The sequence below is a fragment of the Rosa chinensis genome, chromosome 1 (genome assembly GCF_002994745.2).
Source record: "Rosa chinensis cultivar Old Blush chromosome 1, RchiOBHm-V2, whole genome shotgun sequence".
Classification (NCBI taxonomy): domain Eukaryota; kingdom Viridiplantae; phylum Streptophyta; class Magnoliopsida; order Rosales; family Rosaceae; genus Rosa; species Rosa chinensis.
The window spans coordinates 26,071,632-26,092,637 of record NC_037088.1 but is presented as its reverse complement, the minus strand read 5'-3'; the positions used below and the strand labels follow the sequence as shown (position 1 = coordinate 26,092,637).

General features: G+C 36.0%; 2 long non-coding RNA genes across 2 annotated transcripts; both read left to right on the top strand.

Moving 5' to 3' along the window:
• Positions 1-9,226: 9,226 nt before the first annotated feature.
• LOC112191701 lies at positions 9,227-9,672 on the top strand. Its single transcript, XR_002933072.2, has 2 exons — positions 9,227-9,378; positions 9,492-9,672. It is a non-coding gene; the product is annotated as an uncharacterized LOC112191701 (long non-coding RNA).
• Positions 9,673-17,932: 8,260 nt separating this feature from the next.
• LOC112191690 lies at positions 17,933-20,041 on the top strand. The gene is made up of 5 exons (XR_002933067.2): positions 17,933-18,054; positions 18,254-18,377; positions 18,568-18,668; positions 18,798-18,951; positions 19,372-20,041. It is a non-coding gene; the product is annotated as an uncharacterized LOC112191690 (long non-coding RNA).
• The last annotated feature ends 965 nt before the right edge of the window (positions 20,042-21,006 follow it).

Below are 21,006 nucleotides of genomic sequence, written 5' to 3'. Positions count from 1 at the left end.
TAATAATAATTAAAAAATAGAAAATTATTATGGCATATTCCGGCGGGCCTAAAGGGTCGGGCCGGGCTTGGCCCTAAAGGTCTCAAACGGGCCGGGTTTCATTCTCATGGCCCATAGTACTAGGGGTCATCATTTGGCCCTTCAGCCCTACCCGTTTGAGCCCGTTAGGGCCCAGCCCTCTAGGCCTGCCCGTTTAAGCCCTAATATTTTCTATTTTTACTATTTAAAAAATAAATTTCTCTTTTTTCTATAGCATACAACTTATCTCTTTTTTGGTAATTGATTTCCTAAGCTTTATTTTCTTTAATTCTTGTTTCCTTTGTTAAATAAAAATTAATTTAGAGATTTAGAGAGATAGTTAATTAAATATAACCTCATTAACTAATATTTATAAATGTCATAACTTATAAGTTCATCTCAATATATATATATATATATATATATATATATATATATTAAATATGATCAACAAAAAACAATGAGTCTTATATTGCCTATATGACCATGGAGCCACATTTTAAGGAAAAAAGAATAATGTATTTCTTTTTGTTAAACAAATTAAAGCCCTTTTAGGCCCATTTCGGCCCTATTTGGCCATATTTGGAAGGTCGGCCCGACCAGGCCCTTTTGGCCCTAGTGACTCGGACTTTTCGGGCGGGTAAGGATTAGCATATTTAAACCTCACCCCTACCCCACCGGGCCCTAAATTTTGTTGACTTTGACTAGGCCCGGCCCTACCCTAAGCCCTAAAATTTAGGGTAGGTCCGGCCCTAGCCCAGCCCATGATGACCCCTAGCCCATACCCTACCTTATTTTAAAAAGGGTCAAACTTCGGCCCTACGGGCCGGGCGGGTTAGGGCCTAAGGGCCAAATGATGACCCCTCCTTTAGGAAAAAACTAAGCCAAAAAGTAGACATCCAATAATATAGCAATACATTCTTGTATAAGTAACTGAATAAATACAATAATTACAATAATGATATTTAGTACATGTGGTTGCAATCCATCTCACATGACACAAAAGAAAAAATTCTTATCCACTATGCCAAAAAGGCCTTCAGACGACACACGTCAGACGACATAAGTTTTGTTTTATGTCGTCTGAGTTTTTCAGACGACATAAGTTTTTTTTCTGTTGTCTGAATATACACTAAAACCATACTGGTTTAATTTGGAAAAATGGTAAGCATTCAGACAACACATTTGTGTAGTTGTAGAAGGTGGTGATTTCCTATCTCAAATTTGGATAAATGGTGAGCATTCAGACAACACATTTGTGTAGTTGTAGAAGGTGGTGATTTCCTATCTCAAATTTGGATAAATGGTGACCTTTCAGACAACACATTTGTGTAGTTGTAGAAGGTGGTGATTTCCTATCTCAAATTTGGATAAATGGTGACCTTTCAGACAACACATTTGTGTAGTTGTAGAAGGTGGTGATTTCCTATCTCAAATTTGGAGGGATATCCAAAAGTTGATTGAATATTTTCCCTCTCAAATAGCCCTAGTTGATTAGAAAATGTTGTGACATTCAAACAACATTTAAATGTTGTCTAAATGTGGAGGCTGTTTTAAAAAAAACTTTGACTTGTGCTTTTTTGACCTCTATCCCTCACAAATTAAGTGATTTTCTCTCCTTCTCACTCTGCTCTCTCAACCTAACCTAGAACCCGCGACGTGTGCTTTTTGACCTCTATCCCTCGAACTCTTCAGCTTTCTCAGCTCTCTAAGATCTCGATTCTCACCTCGATTCTCACTCTCTCGATTATTCTTCTTAGCCTATCCTTCTTCTTCTTGGTCTCTATTTCATCTTTCGTGTTCGGATTATGGAGCTCTCCAGCAACTAGTAGAGCTCTCTAGAATTTCGATTGGGATCTTCTAGGCCATGTCGAGTCACCGGAACCCTCAAGGCAACACCAATAGGCAAGCCAGAGGAAGCAAGGGTTTCGCCAAAACCCAAAAGGTCTTCGTCCCCAAAAATCAAGGCCAGAATCGTCCCAGAAGCCCTAAATCCCCAAATCCCACGCTCTCTGCCTCTCTTCGGCAATCGCTATCCCAGCCGTCCAATGCCGAAGTTTCAAGTGCTGCTGCTTCTACGCCGTCGGAGAGTAGTAGTAGTAGTAGTAGGGTTCGGATGGGAGAGAGAGGTGAGTGGGTGTCGACCAAGGGAAATTTCGTGAATTAATTGCCCCAAGATGAGGCGGTTGTCGCTGGCCTCGGTGCCGACGAAGGTGGATTGAACGCCGTGGAGTCTCAGAGAGTCGTCAAGTTTCTCAATAGAGAGCTTTCTTTATTGCCCAAGCTAAACCTTAAGGAATTTTGGAAACAAGGTAATGGTGGATTTGTCTTGTCATAATTTGATGAAAGAACTGTTAGGATTTCTGTTTTCTAAGTTTTGATTTTTGTTTATTGATCTCTAGCTGCTGTTGTTCTAATTGGTTCACATTATTGTCAGTGGCTAGTGATACTTCCTTGCGTGAATTTCTGAAGAGCTTCCTACAATTTCAGAACAGGTGGTGTGATTTCCCTCATCCTGGATCCAAGGACATTGATGCGCCTGAAAGCAAGCGCACAATTTAACCCTGAAATGTCATTAGTAGTAAAAGTAAGTAGGGATCGTTCTATTCCGGGGATTGAGGGTACACCTGTCATTGTCAAACAGTTAAACAATTAAAATTAAAACAAAGTATAATATTTACAAAGATATAACAAAATATATACATATTTACGAAAAGGGGGGATTTTGTTTTTGGTTTTTCGAAAATAAAACTAAGTTAACAAAACAATTAAAATGCAAAAACATAAAAATACGAGTGGAATGAGAGAACAAAGATCAAAATCGAAACATATGATTAAAATTGACTCAAACCCTAATATTGTTCATCTAAGTCATGAGAAAGGAGTTGATCATGTGAAACGTTCGAAAGCAAACAATTTCCCATATTTTACTTTTCAATGCTAATTAACCTAAGCGAAAGCACCTAGATTAATCCTATCAAACATGCAATCAAACCCTAGAAAGCTAGTCAATCATGTCATGTTTAACGCATTACACAGAGAGAAAGGCTATCAACTCAAGTGTACAACTTAGTATGGAAAAGTCCACCTAATTGCAATCCTCGTTAATTAAATTCGATCTTTGTACAAAACCTTTACTACTTTGATTCAAGTTTACACAAAACGAAAAGTCGATTTCATGTTCTTAAACCTAGCACCAATTATATCGAAACCCTAAGTGTTTGCAACCACATAAGATTAAAATACAAAAGTTATCTATAACGCAAATTTAATTAAACAAACCCACACAAGCAACTCTCGAAGAACAATAATATGAATCTGAAAATTCTCAATTAATCATAAAAATTCCAGAAATTAATATTTGTTCAAACACATATGTCAACTAGTTCATAACCAACGAAATTCAAAGCAAAGGTTACAAAGGAGAATCGGATTACACCGTGAGATGGGGATGGTGATGAACGATTGATGTGGTGGTCTCTTGAATCTCGAAAGCAAGCTTCAAGGTTGGAGATGGATGATGGATGCTCACGGCTATGCTTCTTCTCCCTTGGCCTTGCTTGAACTCGTGGAGATGACTAGAGGATGGAGAAACTCACGGCTATGCTAAGAAGATTTTCTGATTTTTTTCTAAAGTGTAAATTGTATGGGGAGAGGAACCCTTGACGTTGAGAAAGGGGAGTTTTATATAGGAGCATGGCTAGGGTTCACAAAGCAATCAGAATTTTCCACATAGCTTCAACCAATGATAATTCGCCAAGTAAGCTTGTGATGTGGTCCAACCAATCATAGAATGCCAAGTAAGCCTTGTGATGTGTTCCAACCAATCATAATTCTCTAAAATACCTCCCTAATATTTAATTGCCGAATTTCCTTGAAATTATTCTGATTTTCTTCATGAATTTCGGCCAACATTCCTTTAAGGAATTTAGGGATGAATCTAGACACCTTTTTAGCTTTTCCTTGGTGCACACATATTTTCCTTCCATAAATATCTCCCTTGAATCTCTCTTGGCGTCATCTCCTTGATTATTTCTGATTTTCACGTTGGCAATCACACCAAATTATTCCTCCAACAATATTTCTTTCCATAAAAGTCTCCCAAGAAAATCTCTCCTTGAAATCCTCAATCAATCATCTTCAATTCCCACGTTGTCACCTTGTTTTTCCTTAAGTATTACACGGCAAATTTAATCCCCAAGGAAAATATATTTTCTTTTTTTTAAAAAAAAACTCTTCCTTGATTCTCTCCTTGCCATGTCATCTTCATGAAACTTCTCGTTCCATTTATGAACTCAATTCTGCTTATTTATTCCAAAAACCTGAAAATAGAAGCTTTCTAAAATAAGAAATGGAAACTTTCTTAAACTAAAATGGAAACTTTCTAAAAATGGAAAATAGAAACTACAAAACGGAAACTTTCTACAATTAGGAACTTTCCCATTGGAAGAATGGAAACTTTCCTAAACAGAGTTTTATTAAGGAAATAACGCAGAAAATGTAGGGAAATGCAGTTAAAACGTCGCATTAAAATGCTCCTATCAGACATGTGGCAGGGGTCATTGTAGGGGAATTAGAACTAAGCCGCTGTGTTTTTATGGTATTGTATCGAATGTAAGTTTAGCTTAAGCTTTGATCTGTAGTGTATGTTAATGGGTAATCTCAGTTGGGTTGTTTGGATCGTCAAGAAGGATTCTTTTTCAAGTTTCGGAATTGGGTATGTTGAGTTGTCTGTTCATAGGAGAAAGCAGTAAGGTTGGGATGCTAGATTTGCTGTTTTTTTTAGTAAAGTGGTTGTTTGTGTGGGTTTCGGCTAATTTAAGGGCCTTTCTTGGTTCTTGTTATAGCCGAAAATGTAAATGGATGGAAGTTGTGCTTCCAGATTTGAAAATGTTCATGACATTTGACTACTGTCAATTTGTACTCTTTTCTTTCAAGAAAACAAAAATCGACAAAGGTGATGACTTTGTGGGTTTGTTTACGGTATACTTGTAATGGGTTTTGTATTGCGTAGTTATTAAGTGTTATTGAGTGTGAATTGAGTACCACATTGACTACATGCTAGGAATCCAAATGAGAAACTTTTGGCTGACTGACCTGGTTTTCAGTATTTCTTGTTTTCTCTTGACTATATGTGTTTGTGATCTTGTATTGTCTTGTGAATGTTACTTGCATTGACTGCAACAGACAGTGCAGCCAATTGTTTTCCATCTGTTTTTGTTTATAATCGGTTTGTTTATAATCGGATAGAGATGGGTTATTGGGGACGTGATTTGAATTATAATTGGTTAATTAACGAGTGTTTGGTTTGTTTGTCAATGCAGGAAGCATGCATTGCTCAATGTGTAGTTGATGATGAATGGGCTTAGAGAAGTTTCTATGAGACTCTCTATCTGATGACTTATGTTCACTTCAGTATCAGGGAGATAAAATGTACATTTAAAAGTGTGGGTTTTGTGCTTTTGATTTAGTTGAGTGAAAAAAAAAAAGGAGTTTGTGAGGTCCTTGTTGAAAAAATTCAAGTCCAAAGAGAAGGTGAAGTCTTCAAAGAGTAGGGATACAAGAGGTAATGGGAAAGAGGCGTCAAAAGGACCAACAGCAACGGAAGAAGTACCTTCAAATGTAACCAAGCAGAAGGTTGCAGCTGCAAAGCAGTATATAGAGAATCATTACAAGAAGCAAATGAAAAGTTTGCAGGAGAAGAAGAAGCGGTATGAATTTACTAATTCTAATAATACTGTCTCTTTAAAATTTTATTGTTTCATTGACACGACAATTCATAGTGTATTACTCTATATCCATTTTCTGCTTTGAGGAGATATGGTCTTAGAGAAATAGCGCACTAGATAAGTTATCCTGGAGATGGTACAATTTGTAAGTATTTCGAGGCGTACTTGTCCCTATACTGACATTCAGGCGAACATTTATTCAATGACTGAAGGTGTTGTTTATTGTCTTATTTATTGTCGTTTATATTGTGTCCTGATAATACTTATTCAGTAATTCCATATGTAGCTCTTTTGCAGGAGAAGAAGTTGCTTAACTTGCCCAAGTTGATAACACTTATTCACTAATTCATCAACGTTTTCACTTCCAATCAATTATTCTGATCATTGCATCGATTACTCTTATGGCCACCACCGGGAACAAGAACATCAATGCCAAATTGGTCCGTCCCCAAAACCCCTCTTCTTCTTTTTTTTTGAGCTTGCTTTGTTTTCAATTTTGCGATTCTGATTGGTCTGATTGTGGGTTTGTGGTCAAGTTCTGATTTGGATCGGTCTGGTCTGTAATTCGATGAGAATTTTGTTCTGGGTTTGGTCTAGATCATCAATTAGTGTCATCATCTGATACGGGTCTGATTTGTTCTTTATATAATTTTTTGTTCTTTATGGTTTTGTTGATGATCTAGCTAGATTAGCATCGTAAGGTCTTAAAACCCTGAAAATATGAGTCTGATTGTGATTGTGGGTCTTGGATAAGGTGTTTGTTTGGAATTGTTGATCAACTGTGGGTTTAGGTTTCTGGATTTGATGTGAGGTTGATAGTTTATGCTTATTAACCAAAATTTTCTTGTTCTGTGTTGTTGTTATCGTCGACTGTCTTAGTTGTTGTATACCCCAAGGTATGTGAGGATAATAAACAAGTATTACTCCTTTCAAAGTAGGGAAAAGTTGACTGTTGAAGTTAGTCAAGGAAATTTGAAACTCTCTTTTTCCACATATCAAGGCAAAATGATTATGTCAATAGCAGAAGCTTGGTATGTATTGCACCGAAAAGCTTCTTGATTATTATCTTATCTATAAGATATCTTATTGGGAAATGGTCATTAAAAGGAAATGAAGGGCACCTACTAAATTCTTCTTTTCTACATCCTATGTCTTCTTTACATGTTTTTATCTTCTTTTTGTGGCTTTTATTCTTGGGTAACACCCCCTTAGGTTTGGTAAGTGTAGTGAGGAATATATAAGAATACATATAGTCAGGTTTTATTACCGTTTAACCTCAAATATATCATAATAAGTTGTGATGCTATGCAATCACACCTTACCTGGGTCAGTTATGGTTACAGTCCTTGTAATTTGATCATGGAGAAATTTTGAAATATGGTTTACATAGCCATCTATTTGAATAATAGTAATCATCTTTGTTCAGACAAATTTATAATTACATGCTAAAGTCTGGAGTCATTGATGATCATCAATATCTCAACTTTCTGCAAGACTACACCCACCAATTCATGACCAGGAATTTGTAGGAGAAAACGAAATGGGGTAATTAAAACCCATAGTTTGAGCAACTTAGTTTTCTTGGCTGTATTATCTAATCAGCTTTAGATGATTAGAGTACTTGTCATTTTACTCCTTGGTCTGCTCAAGGTATTCTTATTCATTATGCAGGCACCACAAGTATATTACTGGGTTGCCCAATATCTAATATACTCTAATTCTTTCGGGAATACTTGAGGTTTTCTGTTTGACACTTTACTCTTTAGTTGTTTCTAAATGAATGTGTGAGATGAATAGAGTTAAGTCACCTGGCCTATTTATAATATATTGGTCTTCAGCCAGCAGCTAACTGAGGTAGCCTGTAGCCAGCTGGGGCAGATTGAGGCACTGAGCCACTATTCACCACCTATAGTGGTTGACCAGCAATTCTAGAAAAACGTCTGGTTTTATCATCTGTTTCCACTACGTATCTACTGGAGTTCCCTCACATCAAGGCCCATTACTCATAGGGTGCAGATATAAATAAGGACTATATTATCCAGCCAACAGCTAGCAAGGTCCTGTAACCAGCACTTCAGATCCAGGCACTGAGCCAATATTCACCACTTATCGTGGTTGACTGGCGATTCTAGAAAAGCTTTTGGTTTTGTTCTCTCTTTGAACTATATGTCTACTGCATTTTCCCCGCATCATGTCCCATTACTCCTAGGGTCCAGATATAAACAGCCTATTTATAATTTATTGGTCTTAAGCCAACAGCTAGCAAAGTTAGCCTGTAGCCAACTGTGGCAGATCGACTGATCTAGGCATTAAGCCACTATTCACCACCTATCCTGATTGACTAAAGGATTCTAGTAAAGCTTCTGGTTTTGTTCTCTCTTTGCACCATGTGTCTACTGGAGTTCCCTCACATCATGCCCCGTTTGAATTGTGTGATATAGAACCAACTGGTAGTAAGATCAGGCCTTATGAAACTAAAGGATATAACAGAAAGGTTATGGTTTGTAGAAGGCGGAACAGAATAAACGGAGGAATAAGTATGAGATATTAGATAGTCTATGGAGACAGCAAGTACAATTAGAGGAGAGGTATTCAAGATTCAGCAATGGAGGATTTCTATTCGTTCATCAAATCTGTCTGGCAAATAATTCTAGAACAACTAGGATAGTTGGTTCCTAATAACATTAGGCTAAATTAAATATCTAAGAATGTCACCAACATATGTAGCCAAATATATATATATATATATATATATATATATATATATTATGTTATTAACATAGTATAATCCTAAAAAAAAACCCTATGTAAAGTACTGTCTTTATTTGATTATATTCTGTATGACCCGTCCGGATGTAAAGAAAGTTAATTTTGTTCCTAGTACTTGACTCCTGTACATGACACAAGCATATAGTTTGATGAACCCTCCTCTAAGTAAGTGTTCTTCATGCTTATGCTGTCTGCAATGAGGACATAAATATAGAGGGTAATAGAAGGTCATCCCGAAGTTCTAGACTTCTTATTGTTCAAATTTCTCCCATTTTCAATTGTATGAATCTTAATGGAAGCAATGTTGTCGAGTATTTCCAAGAATTTATGGTGAATTGCAAACCTGTTTATCCTATTTATCGTTAGTAAGGCTGCTGTGTAGTTATTTGAGGAATGTTTGCTGAGTGTGATCTATCCATTTGAGAAATGCTGTGGTAGCTAACTCTTGCGAAATTATCTTTAACTTGATGCTAGTAACTTTGTTGGGATTATCATGGATTCATGCTGAAGCTTTTGGTTTTCAACCTGAAAAAAGCTAGTCTATTTTAAAGAAAACTTATAAAGAAACTACTACTGATGTATTTTGAGGGGTAAGTTCCACACTTCACTATTGATAATTCTTAATATCTTCACATGTGCTTCAAAGTGGAGTCCAAAAAGAAGAGGGTTCAATTTTCATTTCAGTAACTGATAGCTGCTGGTTTTGGTTATTTTTTCAGGCTGGCCTTGCTCTTGGGGATCTTAAGTCAGTCAAGGACCTCTACGATTTTAAAACATTATTTGTGCTTTTCCTTATTGGTTCAGTGATTATATTTCCAACACTTTTGAAGAGAAAGCGAATCTATGAATGAAAGTTCTGTTGGTAAGGACTCAATTTCATGATTCCATCCGAAACTTTTCTGATGTTATAGCCATATGTTATATTTATTCAAGTTTTATTTTCAGTATCTAAAGGGAGTGTGTTTGTCAATGTAGGCTACTTGAAAGCATTCTTTACTAGGTATGTTAGAGAGTTAAAATGATGCTTGGAAAGATGTGTAAAATGTGTATGGACTTCACATTGCTTTACGCGTGTCACGATGATAAGCTCCGTAAAATGTTCTTACAATTATATAGCAAATCTCAAAGAATCTACTAGGCTTATGTTGGAGGTAAACTATTCTACATTTATGACATCTGTTTCATTAATTTTTAAGGTGGAAGAATTGGTTCAGCAGTCTTACAGCTAGATCTGGTATGTATCATCAATCTTGTCTGTGACAACTCTTCTAGAGTTTGTATATTAATATGGATTGTTGATCATTGTGAAATCTACTCTGGATTCACCACTAGTTTACTTCAAATTGGGTAAGATATGATGCACATATTAAATCGTTGGTTTTCTAATTATGCTCAGGTTGAGGGTAAAATGAAGGTCTCTAAAACTAAAGGGGCTGAAGATGAAGACATTATTTTCAAGGCAACTGATATTTTGCAGCTTTTGTCGAGAAGTGTTCCAGCACGTTGGGTAAAAATGGCAGAGCCTTTCTTTATGTTATAACTAATTAGCTATTGTGTAAGTTCAAATGATTCAATGTAAATTAGTGCTAATAAGCTGGTTAGATATTGTTATTATTTCTCCTTTGAGGAAATATGTAAATAATATTGATAGCAGGAATAATAGATTTTGAAAATATTAATTTTGTGTTATTATTAAGTTTTTATCTTAATTTGAACTATGTTTATTGACTTTCTGATTTCAATGCATACGCTTTTGAATTCAGGCAATACGAACACCGGATTGCAGTTGCCAACATGAGATCATCAAGATTGGGAATCAAGAAGGGGGGATTTGCAACATATTTAGGATCAGTAAGGTGAGTATTACATATTTCCTTATAGCTTCCTCTCTTTATTGGTTTTTTTTTTTTTTTTTTTTTTTTCTGCAGTAGGTGTCACTTGATTTATTTACCTTAACTCTTGTCTTATAAGTTTTTTAAGCATTCTCTCTAGTTAGGTGGGACTAGTTGTAGCATTGCAATGTGGTCATCAAACTTTTTTTTTTTTTTTTTAGTGCAAGGTTTAGAGTTGGTTAGGGTTTTCTGAAACAAGAATTATTACTTATGATATGATGAATTTTGTTGACCATTCAGAGTTTGAGCTTTAGCATCGTAACACAGGGAATAGAAGTTTTGTTTGATGTTAGAAAGGGTTAGAGTTGGTTAGTGAAACAAGATTTTGTATCAATGTAAAAACAGTAAGATGAATGAGCAGCCTTTTAGTTTTAACTTGTAATGCAGTAGATAAAGCTTTTGTTTGCTGTTATAAATGATTTAGTGAAACAGGAATTTATGTAAGATAACATGAGGAATGAACGGACGAATAAGCGGATCTTGTAGTTTTAGCATTGTAATGAATAAAGCATGTGTAATGTTTATAAGATTTACAGTTGGTCCAGATTTAGTGACACAGGACTAGTGATCACAAAGTTAACTTGAGGAATATGAGTCTGCATATCCTGCTACCTACATATAAATGGAGTTAGACCTGATCCTCTTTGTATATAAATGGAGTTAGACCTGATCCTCTTTGTAGTGCTAGATATGAAGCTTAATTTTCCGCATTTGTTTAATTTATACTATTGTCTGCAGGAACAATTTCTTGCATGGAGGAATCTTCTCGTTGCTGTCATAAAGGTACAAAATAGTTAAAAAGATGATTCTGAACTTCTCAAGGCAAATAGCCTTGGTATCCCATACGTGCTTAATTCTTTATGCCCAATGGTTTTCCAATTTTTCACCATAAAATTGTGATGCAGGGACTTCTTGAACTGACTGGCTGTGGCTTTTTTCTTAAGGTTAGCATTCTCTTGTTATTTTGATCCTTTACATTTCCTTTTGCTGGTCTTCCCCATCCAATTTCCCGGTGAAGTGAGAATTCAGAATTAAATATTTTTTTTTTCATTTGCTTTCTATAAATGATCTGGGAAACACGATTAATGGAGTGCTAAGGACAAAAACCAAGAGTGGAGTGCTAAGGTAATCAGTAACTAATCTACTGTAATAGTGATTTATTGGATTAATCAATTGTGATCAACTAAGCTTCTGTCCTTATTGTCCTTGCAGTGAGAAAAAAAAAAGCAAATTACTACACACAGTGGAGAATGCTGATGTTGTCCGGGCAGAGTGGGCGAAGTATGTTCTTAAGTTCAAAGATAACTAGTGTGTAGGTTAATTAATAGTTGGGGATATGTAGCATCAGCGTTTGGACATGCATAGTTGATATATATATATATATATAGGCCAGATTTTGATTGCAGTACTGCTAGCTATTTTGCTATGTTGTCTAGTGCTTCTGGATTATTAGCAAGCAGTACTGCATGCATATATTTTGATGGCTGCTCAGATTAGTAGATATGGGCCATTTAGAACTGATGTTGATGATTAGGTTTGTGTACATGAGACAATGGTGGATTAATGGAAATTGCAATATGATTTTGGATGTGGATTTTATGGTTTCAGGAATAGCCAATTTTAATTTCCAGAATGCATGCATACCAATTGTACAGGGGACTACTAAAATGTGTCGTCACAAACTGCAACCTACAACAAAAGCACACCAAAACGTGTGGTTGCAGCTGCATAGACACAACACAAAAACCAATAAGAAGTCTATTGTTTTTTTGACAATGGGACAACAGAAAATTGTAGTCTGAAAGGCAAAACAACAACATAAGTTAGTTAAAAGTATTGGCTAAAGTGTATAACAACAACAAATAAGTGTGATTGGACGTGATTACAGACAATATAAAACATGTACTATTAGTGGTCCTTTTTATATTCAGACCACAAATATTTGTTGTCAAAATAATCTCAAACGACAGTAAATTGTCGTCGTAATGAGACTGACATAACAGAAAGAATATGATATCTATTGTCTAAACCATTTCCCAACATCACATATGTATAATTTCAAAACCTTTCACACAACACTTAAATGTCATACAAACCTACCCTAGAACGACACTTAATTGTCCTCTGATGCTCTTTACGACCACATATAATTATCGTTTAAAGTAAATTAGCACAACCTTTAATTGTTGTTGTATGAGAGAAGACACTACATACGAGGTTTCATATTTCTTATTTAAGGGCATTCAGACCACACAAATAAGTCTTGCAAATATGCTTCACACAATAGCATTTAAAAAATACTGTGGTTGTTTTATTTATCAGACAATACAAAACTGTTGTTTGAATGCTTTTAAAGATACAGATCACAATGTTCCCAAAATGCAAAACTCATCAGACAACACAAGATTTTTATTTTTTTATGTCGTCTGAAAAATCAGACGACATAACACTTCTGTTGTCTGATGCCCCCAAGAGACGACACCGTACTAGACGACACATTTTTGTTCGTTCAGACGACAGAACAGTTCTGTCGTCTGAAGGCCTTTTTGGCATAGTGATCATAGATGTTTTCTTCAAGTCCCTCCTTGCATATTCAATTTACAATGCCATTTTTTTTTTTGGACACCAATGACAACCACCATGGAAACAATGAGTTTAAACCCGGCTTCCTCTATCGCATCAAAAAAACCCAACTTCCTCTATTGAAGTCTCTTTGGTGGCTATTATCTTGCAATAAAAGAACCTCTAGTAAGGTGAAAGGATCCTGAGCTAGAAAATATTTCATCAAAGAGTACATTCAACCAAAACTCTTATACATGACACGAAAGAAACATACTACCAACTCCTTCATACATCTTTGACAATACAAAAAATGCCTCTTACATACATCCTGGGTACTATCAAAATAAAAAAAATATGGAAACATGACATACAAAGTATAGAAACAAAATTCTAGCCCATTGATTTTAGGTGCTGTAAAACTGACACAAATAGATTGAGTATCTAGTCAGTAAACAGAAACCCTATATTAGCATCCATAAAAATTAGATCATCTTAAACTTCAAGTGATGTCAGTTCTCAACAATCCTCAAGCAAAAATTAAGATATGTGAAGTTATCAAAGAGATTGGAGACCTTTGTTTTTTTTTTTTTTGGCAGAATGAAAAATGTATAAAACCTTAGCCATGGCACCGTAGTCCTTCATTCCTTTTCTAATGGGTGTATAGGGAAAAAAAATGCAAACAGTACCTGACAAAAAAAAAAATATCACTTTGGTACCGGAAGTTCGGACCCCGTCCCAACTTTAGTACCTAAAACATTGTTGGCCGTTACGGCGTCAGACAGGTGGCATATATTGAAGGGTAATTTCGTTATTTCATGTTTTATTCATTTTTTTTTTTCTTTAAGCATTTTTCCTCTCTCTCTCTCTCTCTCTCTCTCTCTCTCTCTCTCTCTCTCTCTCTCTCTCCCATGTTCTTTATTATCTTCTTCTTCCCTCTTTCCAGATCTTCGTTTTCCTCCTCCTCCCTGCAGATTGGGGTAAGTTCCCATTTTTACCCAGTCTTGAGTCGATTGAAATTTACACAGAATGGGGTGGATTATCATCGTCATCATCATCTTCATTTCCCCTTCTGCACCAACCAATGCAAGCAGCACTGGCGGCCATAGTAGCCCATTCTGTGATGCTCTCAGCTCACTCATCCCCCTCTCTCTTTGCCCAAATTCAAACCCGTAACCCCTGCCCAACTATCCACTCCGCCTTCCACAGTGTCTCTCTCAAGCTCCCCATCAAATCCCAATCCCAATCCATGTCTCTCGCCGCCGCCGCCTCCCCCAAGCCCCTCACGGTCGTCGCTGCCACCAAGAAGGTTGTTGCCATCCTTAAGGGCACTTCAACCGTCGAAGGTGTCGTCACCTTGACCCAAGACGATGACGACACTTCATCTTGCCTTCCTCATCAATTGCTTCTTGAATGTTTAATTGCGTAGCAGAATTGAATTGATATTGCAACTGTGTTTTTTGTATTAGGTTTCTTACATGGGCTATTGTTTGTTACTCTGAAATTGGTTTTTGTTACTGTCGAAGGCGTCTTCAATCTTGATTTAGGCTGCTCAGCTTTGTAATTTGCTCGTGTTTCTGGGTTTTGGGTGTTTAATGATGTGTTTTCACCATCGATGGTAGTTGGGATTGTGTGTAATTATGGTTTGCTTTGGCAATTAAAATGCTTACTTGCTTGTTCTTGATTATTACATGTGAATTGTGATGGGGCTGAAATTGAGATTTTGCGTTATTTTTGATAATTTTTACTTAATTGTGGTTAATCTCCTTCAAAACGCTTTGATCCCTATGATTTTTGTTGTTATCTGATATCTCTGATGCCTTTTTTGCTGTCATAGCCTTACAGAGATTCTTGATAGCCAAAGAGGACCCACCATTCTGGTCAGCAAAAGAAAAGCCGCGAAAAAAATGCATTTGTTGTATCAGTAGGATCTTGATTATTGCAATCAAAGTCCGAAGAAACATTGTTGTTGCTTGTGGTGGCTCGCACAAGGTGAAAGTACTGGTTCTGCTGAGACTGAGAGATGGAATGTGGAGATAAATGACAAGAAGTTGAAACAAACATGGAATTGATTTATGATGATCTGAGGGTGATGAAGAATGGGTTGTAAAAGAATGGAACTTCATGGGGAATTGATGTTCATCAAAAATCACGTGCCTTTAAATAATGCAATTGCCTGATGTGAAACCCATCATATGATAGTTATGCGTGATATGATAGGGTTGGTGCTTAGGAAAATGAAGATCTGGAGAGAGGGAAGAAGAAGATAATAAAGAACAGGGGAGAGAGAGAGAGAGAGAGAGAGAGAGAGAGAGAGAGAGAGAGAGAGAGAGAGAGAGAGAGAGGAAAAATGCTTAAAGAAAAAAAATAATGAATAAAATATGAAATGACAAAATTATCCTTCAATATTTGCCACCTATCTGACGCCGTAACGGCCAACAGTGTTTCAGGTACTAAAGTTAGGTCGGGGTCCGAACTTCAGATACCAAAGTGATATTTTTTTTTTCAGGTACTAAAGTTACTAATGGACCAAAAGTCAGGTACTGTTTGCATTTTTTTCCCAGGTCTATAAATACTTTATGATTCAAATCCTCCATTTTTTATGAAATGACAAACAATGTGTTGATCCAGGAAAACCTGATATTCTGCCGACACTATACACACCACATACCCACCAATCAGATTTTAAATAACTAATGTAATCCATTCACATGGAAATTGCTTCAAACACATTGATTTATGAACACATACTAACCAACGAACCAAAAAATTGCCAAAACCAAACTTAGTGAATCAGAGGTAGATTTGTTAAAAATCTTTCCTGAAAAATGAGTGAACACACATCATAAGAGAAGGATGACCTTAAAAGGCACAAATAATTCCCACTAAGGACTTTTGAAATCTTTTGTACATTTGGATAGATGATAATGGAATTATAATCCAAGCTCTAGTTACTCCGTTAACTATTGGTAGCACTTAAAAAAAACATATAAAGGGATCTTCAAACAAACGTAAAGGAGAAGTTGCGAAAGAAATTACCTCACAATTAAAAGTTCCGTATGATTCAAAATCCCATAAGATAAATATTCTACTACAAAGCTCTCACATTTTTGTATGACTTTAGGGCATGAAACTTTGTCAAATTTTACCATTTCCGTAAAACTAAGCACATCTCACATAGATGATATCAATTACACCCTTATTACTTTAATTCATTTTAAGAATAAACTAGAAAACATGACTTATTTGATGACTACATATCATCCCACTTTCAACCAATTCAATCTCACATTCCCCACTATATCTATTCCAAACATAAGGTAATATTTGTCTCTTACGCCAAACAGAAGAAGGGTGCTTCTTATATATCTTGTTCTATTTTATTGTTTTGGTGTTCTTAGATTGTGTTTCTCATTGCATCATTATAGGAAGTGTCTCATAGATGGTTTTTTCGTGTTATCCCTTGTAATTTTATTATTTGTGACTCAGAGTGGACCTTGATTTCTCTGTCTATTTATATGTTAAATCATGCCATAAGCATTTGTTTTCTGGGTTATACTAAGTGAAGCAAATTTTAAGCATTGACATTTCCGTGTATTTGTTTTAACTGTTTCAAATTTCCGGTGCGAACCTTGGTCTGGGTCACATTATACTGAGGAAGATATATCTCCATCTTTGATAGATTTGTGGAATGACCCTCCAGAAATTGATGTTTCATTGCATCTCCCAGAAAAGAATGAGTTCATTCCTACTGATTTTTTCATATGTTCTGATGGTCTTGATACTACAGATACAGCTTCTCCGAGATGTATACTGGATGAGCCATTGGTGAAGTTCTGGTACAAACTTGATAGTACTTGAAAACTTCCGTGGGCAAAATACTTATTTCCGCATCAATCCCAAGGGTGGATGTGATAATATGAAGAGTTGTGTCTTGACTGAACTATAGTATCCCTCCTCAAAGATGAGCTGAATGAGATTGTTTATCTGGTTATTACCTCATCTCATATTGACAAAAGCCTTTGTGGTTTAGTTTTAATGGCTGGTGCTTAATGCTTTTTTTTTTCTTTTTGTTGGGGGGGGGGGTGGTGGGGTGGTGAAGACACTTGCATTTCGATCATTTTTTTAATCTCCGTGTAGTCTGCATCCAAGTTTGTGCACTAGAGGAACCTGAATTCTATAGTAACTTATAGTACAGACTTGAAAATTAGAAAATTGGTTTAGGTAACTTCCAAATAAAGTACCTGCCGTTACCTTTTATCATGCAAGTTATAAATTACAAATGTGTTCTCTCTCCATTCTTGACAACTCACTTATTTTGATCTTGAATTTAATTTATAATGGTAGTCTTCCCGAGCCTTGCATAGCTAATTTTGAGAACTAAAGAAACGTTTACCGATGTTTCCCTAAACCTGCTGTTACCTTTTATCATACAAGTTATAAATTACAAATGTGTTCTCTCTCCATTCTTGACAACTCACTTATTTTGAACTTGAATTTAATTTATAATGGTAGTCTTCCCCAGCCTTGCGTAGCTAATTTTGAGAACTAAAGAAATGTTTACCGATGTCTATGAAGGGTATACTCGATTTTGTAGAAAAATATTGGTCAGGTTGTCCTCATTGACTTATCTCTGCATGTAGGCTAGTGCTGCCAATCTGGAAACTTTGGTATCTGTATCGACTGACAGGCTGGAGCTAAGGGTCTACGGTTTCAATGACAAGCTTCCAGCTCTGTTGTCAAAGATTCTGAAAACAACCAAAAGTTTCATGCCAATTTCTGATCGTTTTATGGTATGCTTAGACATTCATCCCTGCTATCCGCTCTATGTCTGGTTTAAGTTTCATATAGATAAGAATACCTTGCTGGTTTTGGGCTTGTTTATGACAGGTACACTTAACAGGTTATTAAAGAAGATATGGAGCGAAAGTTAAAGAACACCAATGTGAAGCCTTTGAGTCACTCTACATGCTTGAGAGTTGCTAGTTTTGTTCCAGAGATTGTATGATGTTGATGAGAAGTTGCACATTTTAAGTGGACTTTCTATTTCTGATGTGAAGTCATTTATTCCTCAGCTTTGGTCCAAGGTACAGTACACACAAACAGTCCAGGATTGTTGATTTCCTTTTTTTCCAGTTTCATGTGTAACCATCAAGTAGAGAGTGGTAAGAAATACTGGAGGAATTGGAGATTGGCTGTTAGATGTGATGTCTAGTGATTATATATTGTAGTTTCCTGTAAAAAGGATAGAATTATTTCAACTTACTGTCTCCTTAATATGCACAGGTGTACATTGAAAGCCTCTGTCATGGAAATTTGTCAGAAAAAGAAGCAATCAGGCTTTCAGATATATTTAAAACAAATTTTGGTGTACAACCACTTCCAATTGAACTGATGCGTAGTGAACAGTGTATTTGTCTTCCTCCTTCTGCTAACCTCATTAGAGATATCAGTGTGAAGAATAAGTCTAAAACAAATTCGGTGATTTAGGTTTTCTATACAATTTTGGTGAATAAGTATTAATTATTTATTTTTTTGGTTTTCTATATAAATGTGCCTTTGGCTTATGTGTGGCCCTTGGTTTTGATTTCACATTGCAGCTTCAAATTGAGCGGGAATTGAGGATCGAGTCCCCTAGATTGAGAGCCGTGTTAGATCTTTTCAATGAAATTGTGGAGGAACCACTTTTCAATCAGCTAAGGTAATTTATCGAGTCTGAGAGTATTACATTTACTCTTATTAGCTAAAGAAATTGTATGTGATATTGTAGTTGGATGAATTTATAATTTGATGTATAGTCTTACGATTGCCCTTGTACTTCTGGAAATAGGACGAAGGAGCAGCTTGGTTGTACTGTTCATTGTGGCCCGTGGGTTACTTGCAATACATTTGGATTTTATTTTTGCGTTCAGTCAGCTGAGGACAACCCGATCTACTTGCAAAGGAGAGTTGAGAACTTTATAAATAGACTGGAGGAGTTGTTGGTAAGCATTCAAGGTTCCTTTGAAACTGCTAGTTTAAGGGGCTTTGTCCCCCCTTAATAGCGAAATGATAATAATAAATTAATAATAATACGAGGTTAAGGTTTTACCCAATCTTTTTTGTAAACACTTCAGAAGCATGAACTGTTAACTGTAAAAACCAAGATTATACACTTTTTAAAACCAAGATTACTATGCATGTATACAGTTTTTAAAACCAAGATTATAGGATCTTGCAACTTGAGGTGCCATAATGAAATGTACAAGGCATTTCTTGATCATGGGAATCTGATTTTATTTTGTTATGCTCACGTACTTGGTTTAGCTCGTGTGGGTTTCTTATTGAGCATCTGCAAAACGATATATCATATATGATTGTTGGACGCGGAATTTCTTATAACTAAAATGTGGTCGCATTTGCAGCAATGACTGGATGATGTCTCTTTTGAGAATTACAGAGCTGGACCAATTGCAAAGCTATTGGAGAAAGATCCATCCCTCCATTATGAAACCAATCGATATTGGTTACAGATTACCGATAAAATGTAGTGTATATATCCTCTCTGCCTGCTGGAAGCTTTGCCTAGACCTTTCTAATGCTCGAGCTCTGAACTATTCAAATAAATGTTGATCTGCAAGTATATGTTTGACTATACAAAACAGGAAGCAGAACAACTCAGAAGCATTCAGAAGGACGATGTCATGAACTGGTACAAAAACAAATTTGCAACAGTCATCTCCCAAGTGTCGGAGACTGACTTGCAATTCATGTTTGGGGATGCGAAACAGACTTGAAATATGCTGAAGCACGGCCGGAGTCTGTACAAGTCATTGAAGACCTTACAGCCTTTAAGATGCCTTTAAAAATGCTCATTAATTTGTTGAAAATTTATAGATGGTTTCTGAATTTTTGATGGAAACTGAGCATTTTGAGGTCTTATTGTTTGCCAGGTATTATTTGCGTTGATTACAACCCACCTGGGCGATGAAAGTGAAAATCGAAACCATTGTAGATACATTGATATAAAAATTATATTGATTCACTCAATTTTTTTAGTGAAAATATATTGCTGCCTGCTGGTTTTTTTTTTTTTTTTTTCATTTTTTTTTCTTTTTCTTTTGGTCTTAGTACTGCAATTTAATCTCCTTGATGTGATATGGTTGGGTTTGATTTGGTGATTCAATCATACTAATGGCCAGCCAGTGGCGGAGCCACTTTATAGCATATATGCAACGCCAGTGGCCTTTGCTTGTTTCTACGTACATCTTGATGTCGAGTTATCTCTACTTTGTCTTTTGAACTTTAACTAGAATGGACAATTTCTTCAACTTTCAACTATCAACCACAATCACAAATATAAATTCATATGATGGAGCGAGCAAAACATTAGAATTCTGCTCTCAGACTCTCAATTGAACTCAATAAAGCAAAAGGCAATGAATTTCCAATCCTCAAAATTCAAAAAAGTAGTTAGTCTTATATGCTAAATAGCCTAAATATCAAGTTACTGATATCGTTTTCAATTATAAATTTTCTGTATTCGGATAATGTCAAGCCACAATTGTACACTATTTCAACACAATGACCTGCATTCTTGGCCTCTTCACTTTCTAAGTCTTCATGTCCAGGTAAGTCACTCAATGAATTGCGTCATTATTTGAAAATGGTTTTCAATGCATATAATCAGACTGTCTCGATTAATGGTGAAACATCAAAATTTGAGCATTGGACTAGATAATCCTTTTGATCTTAATCTCATGAAGACAAATAATTCACCATTGTACTGCAAAATTTGAGCAAATGCCACATGTCTCTGCAAAACTGACACTTACAAGCAACTTTTCATATGTATTTGTGTCGGTAGAAGTCAGTTGTGTTGTGCATCTTTTAGTTCATTGCTTGTTCAATATAATCATGTCATTTTTTCTGCCAATACTATCATGTGATTAATGTTTATCAGGCGCTTAGGCTTATGTCCAGTATTGTTAACTCGCTCCACTACTACACAAAAACATTCAATGACGTTTGAAAAATGTCATAAAATGTTTTTTATGACG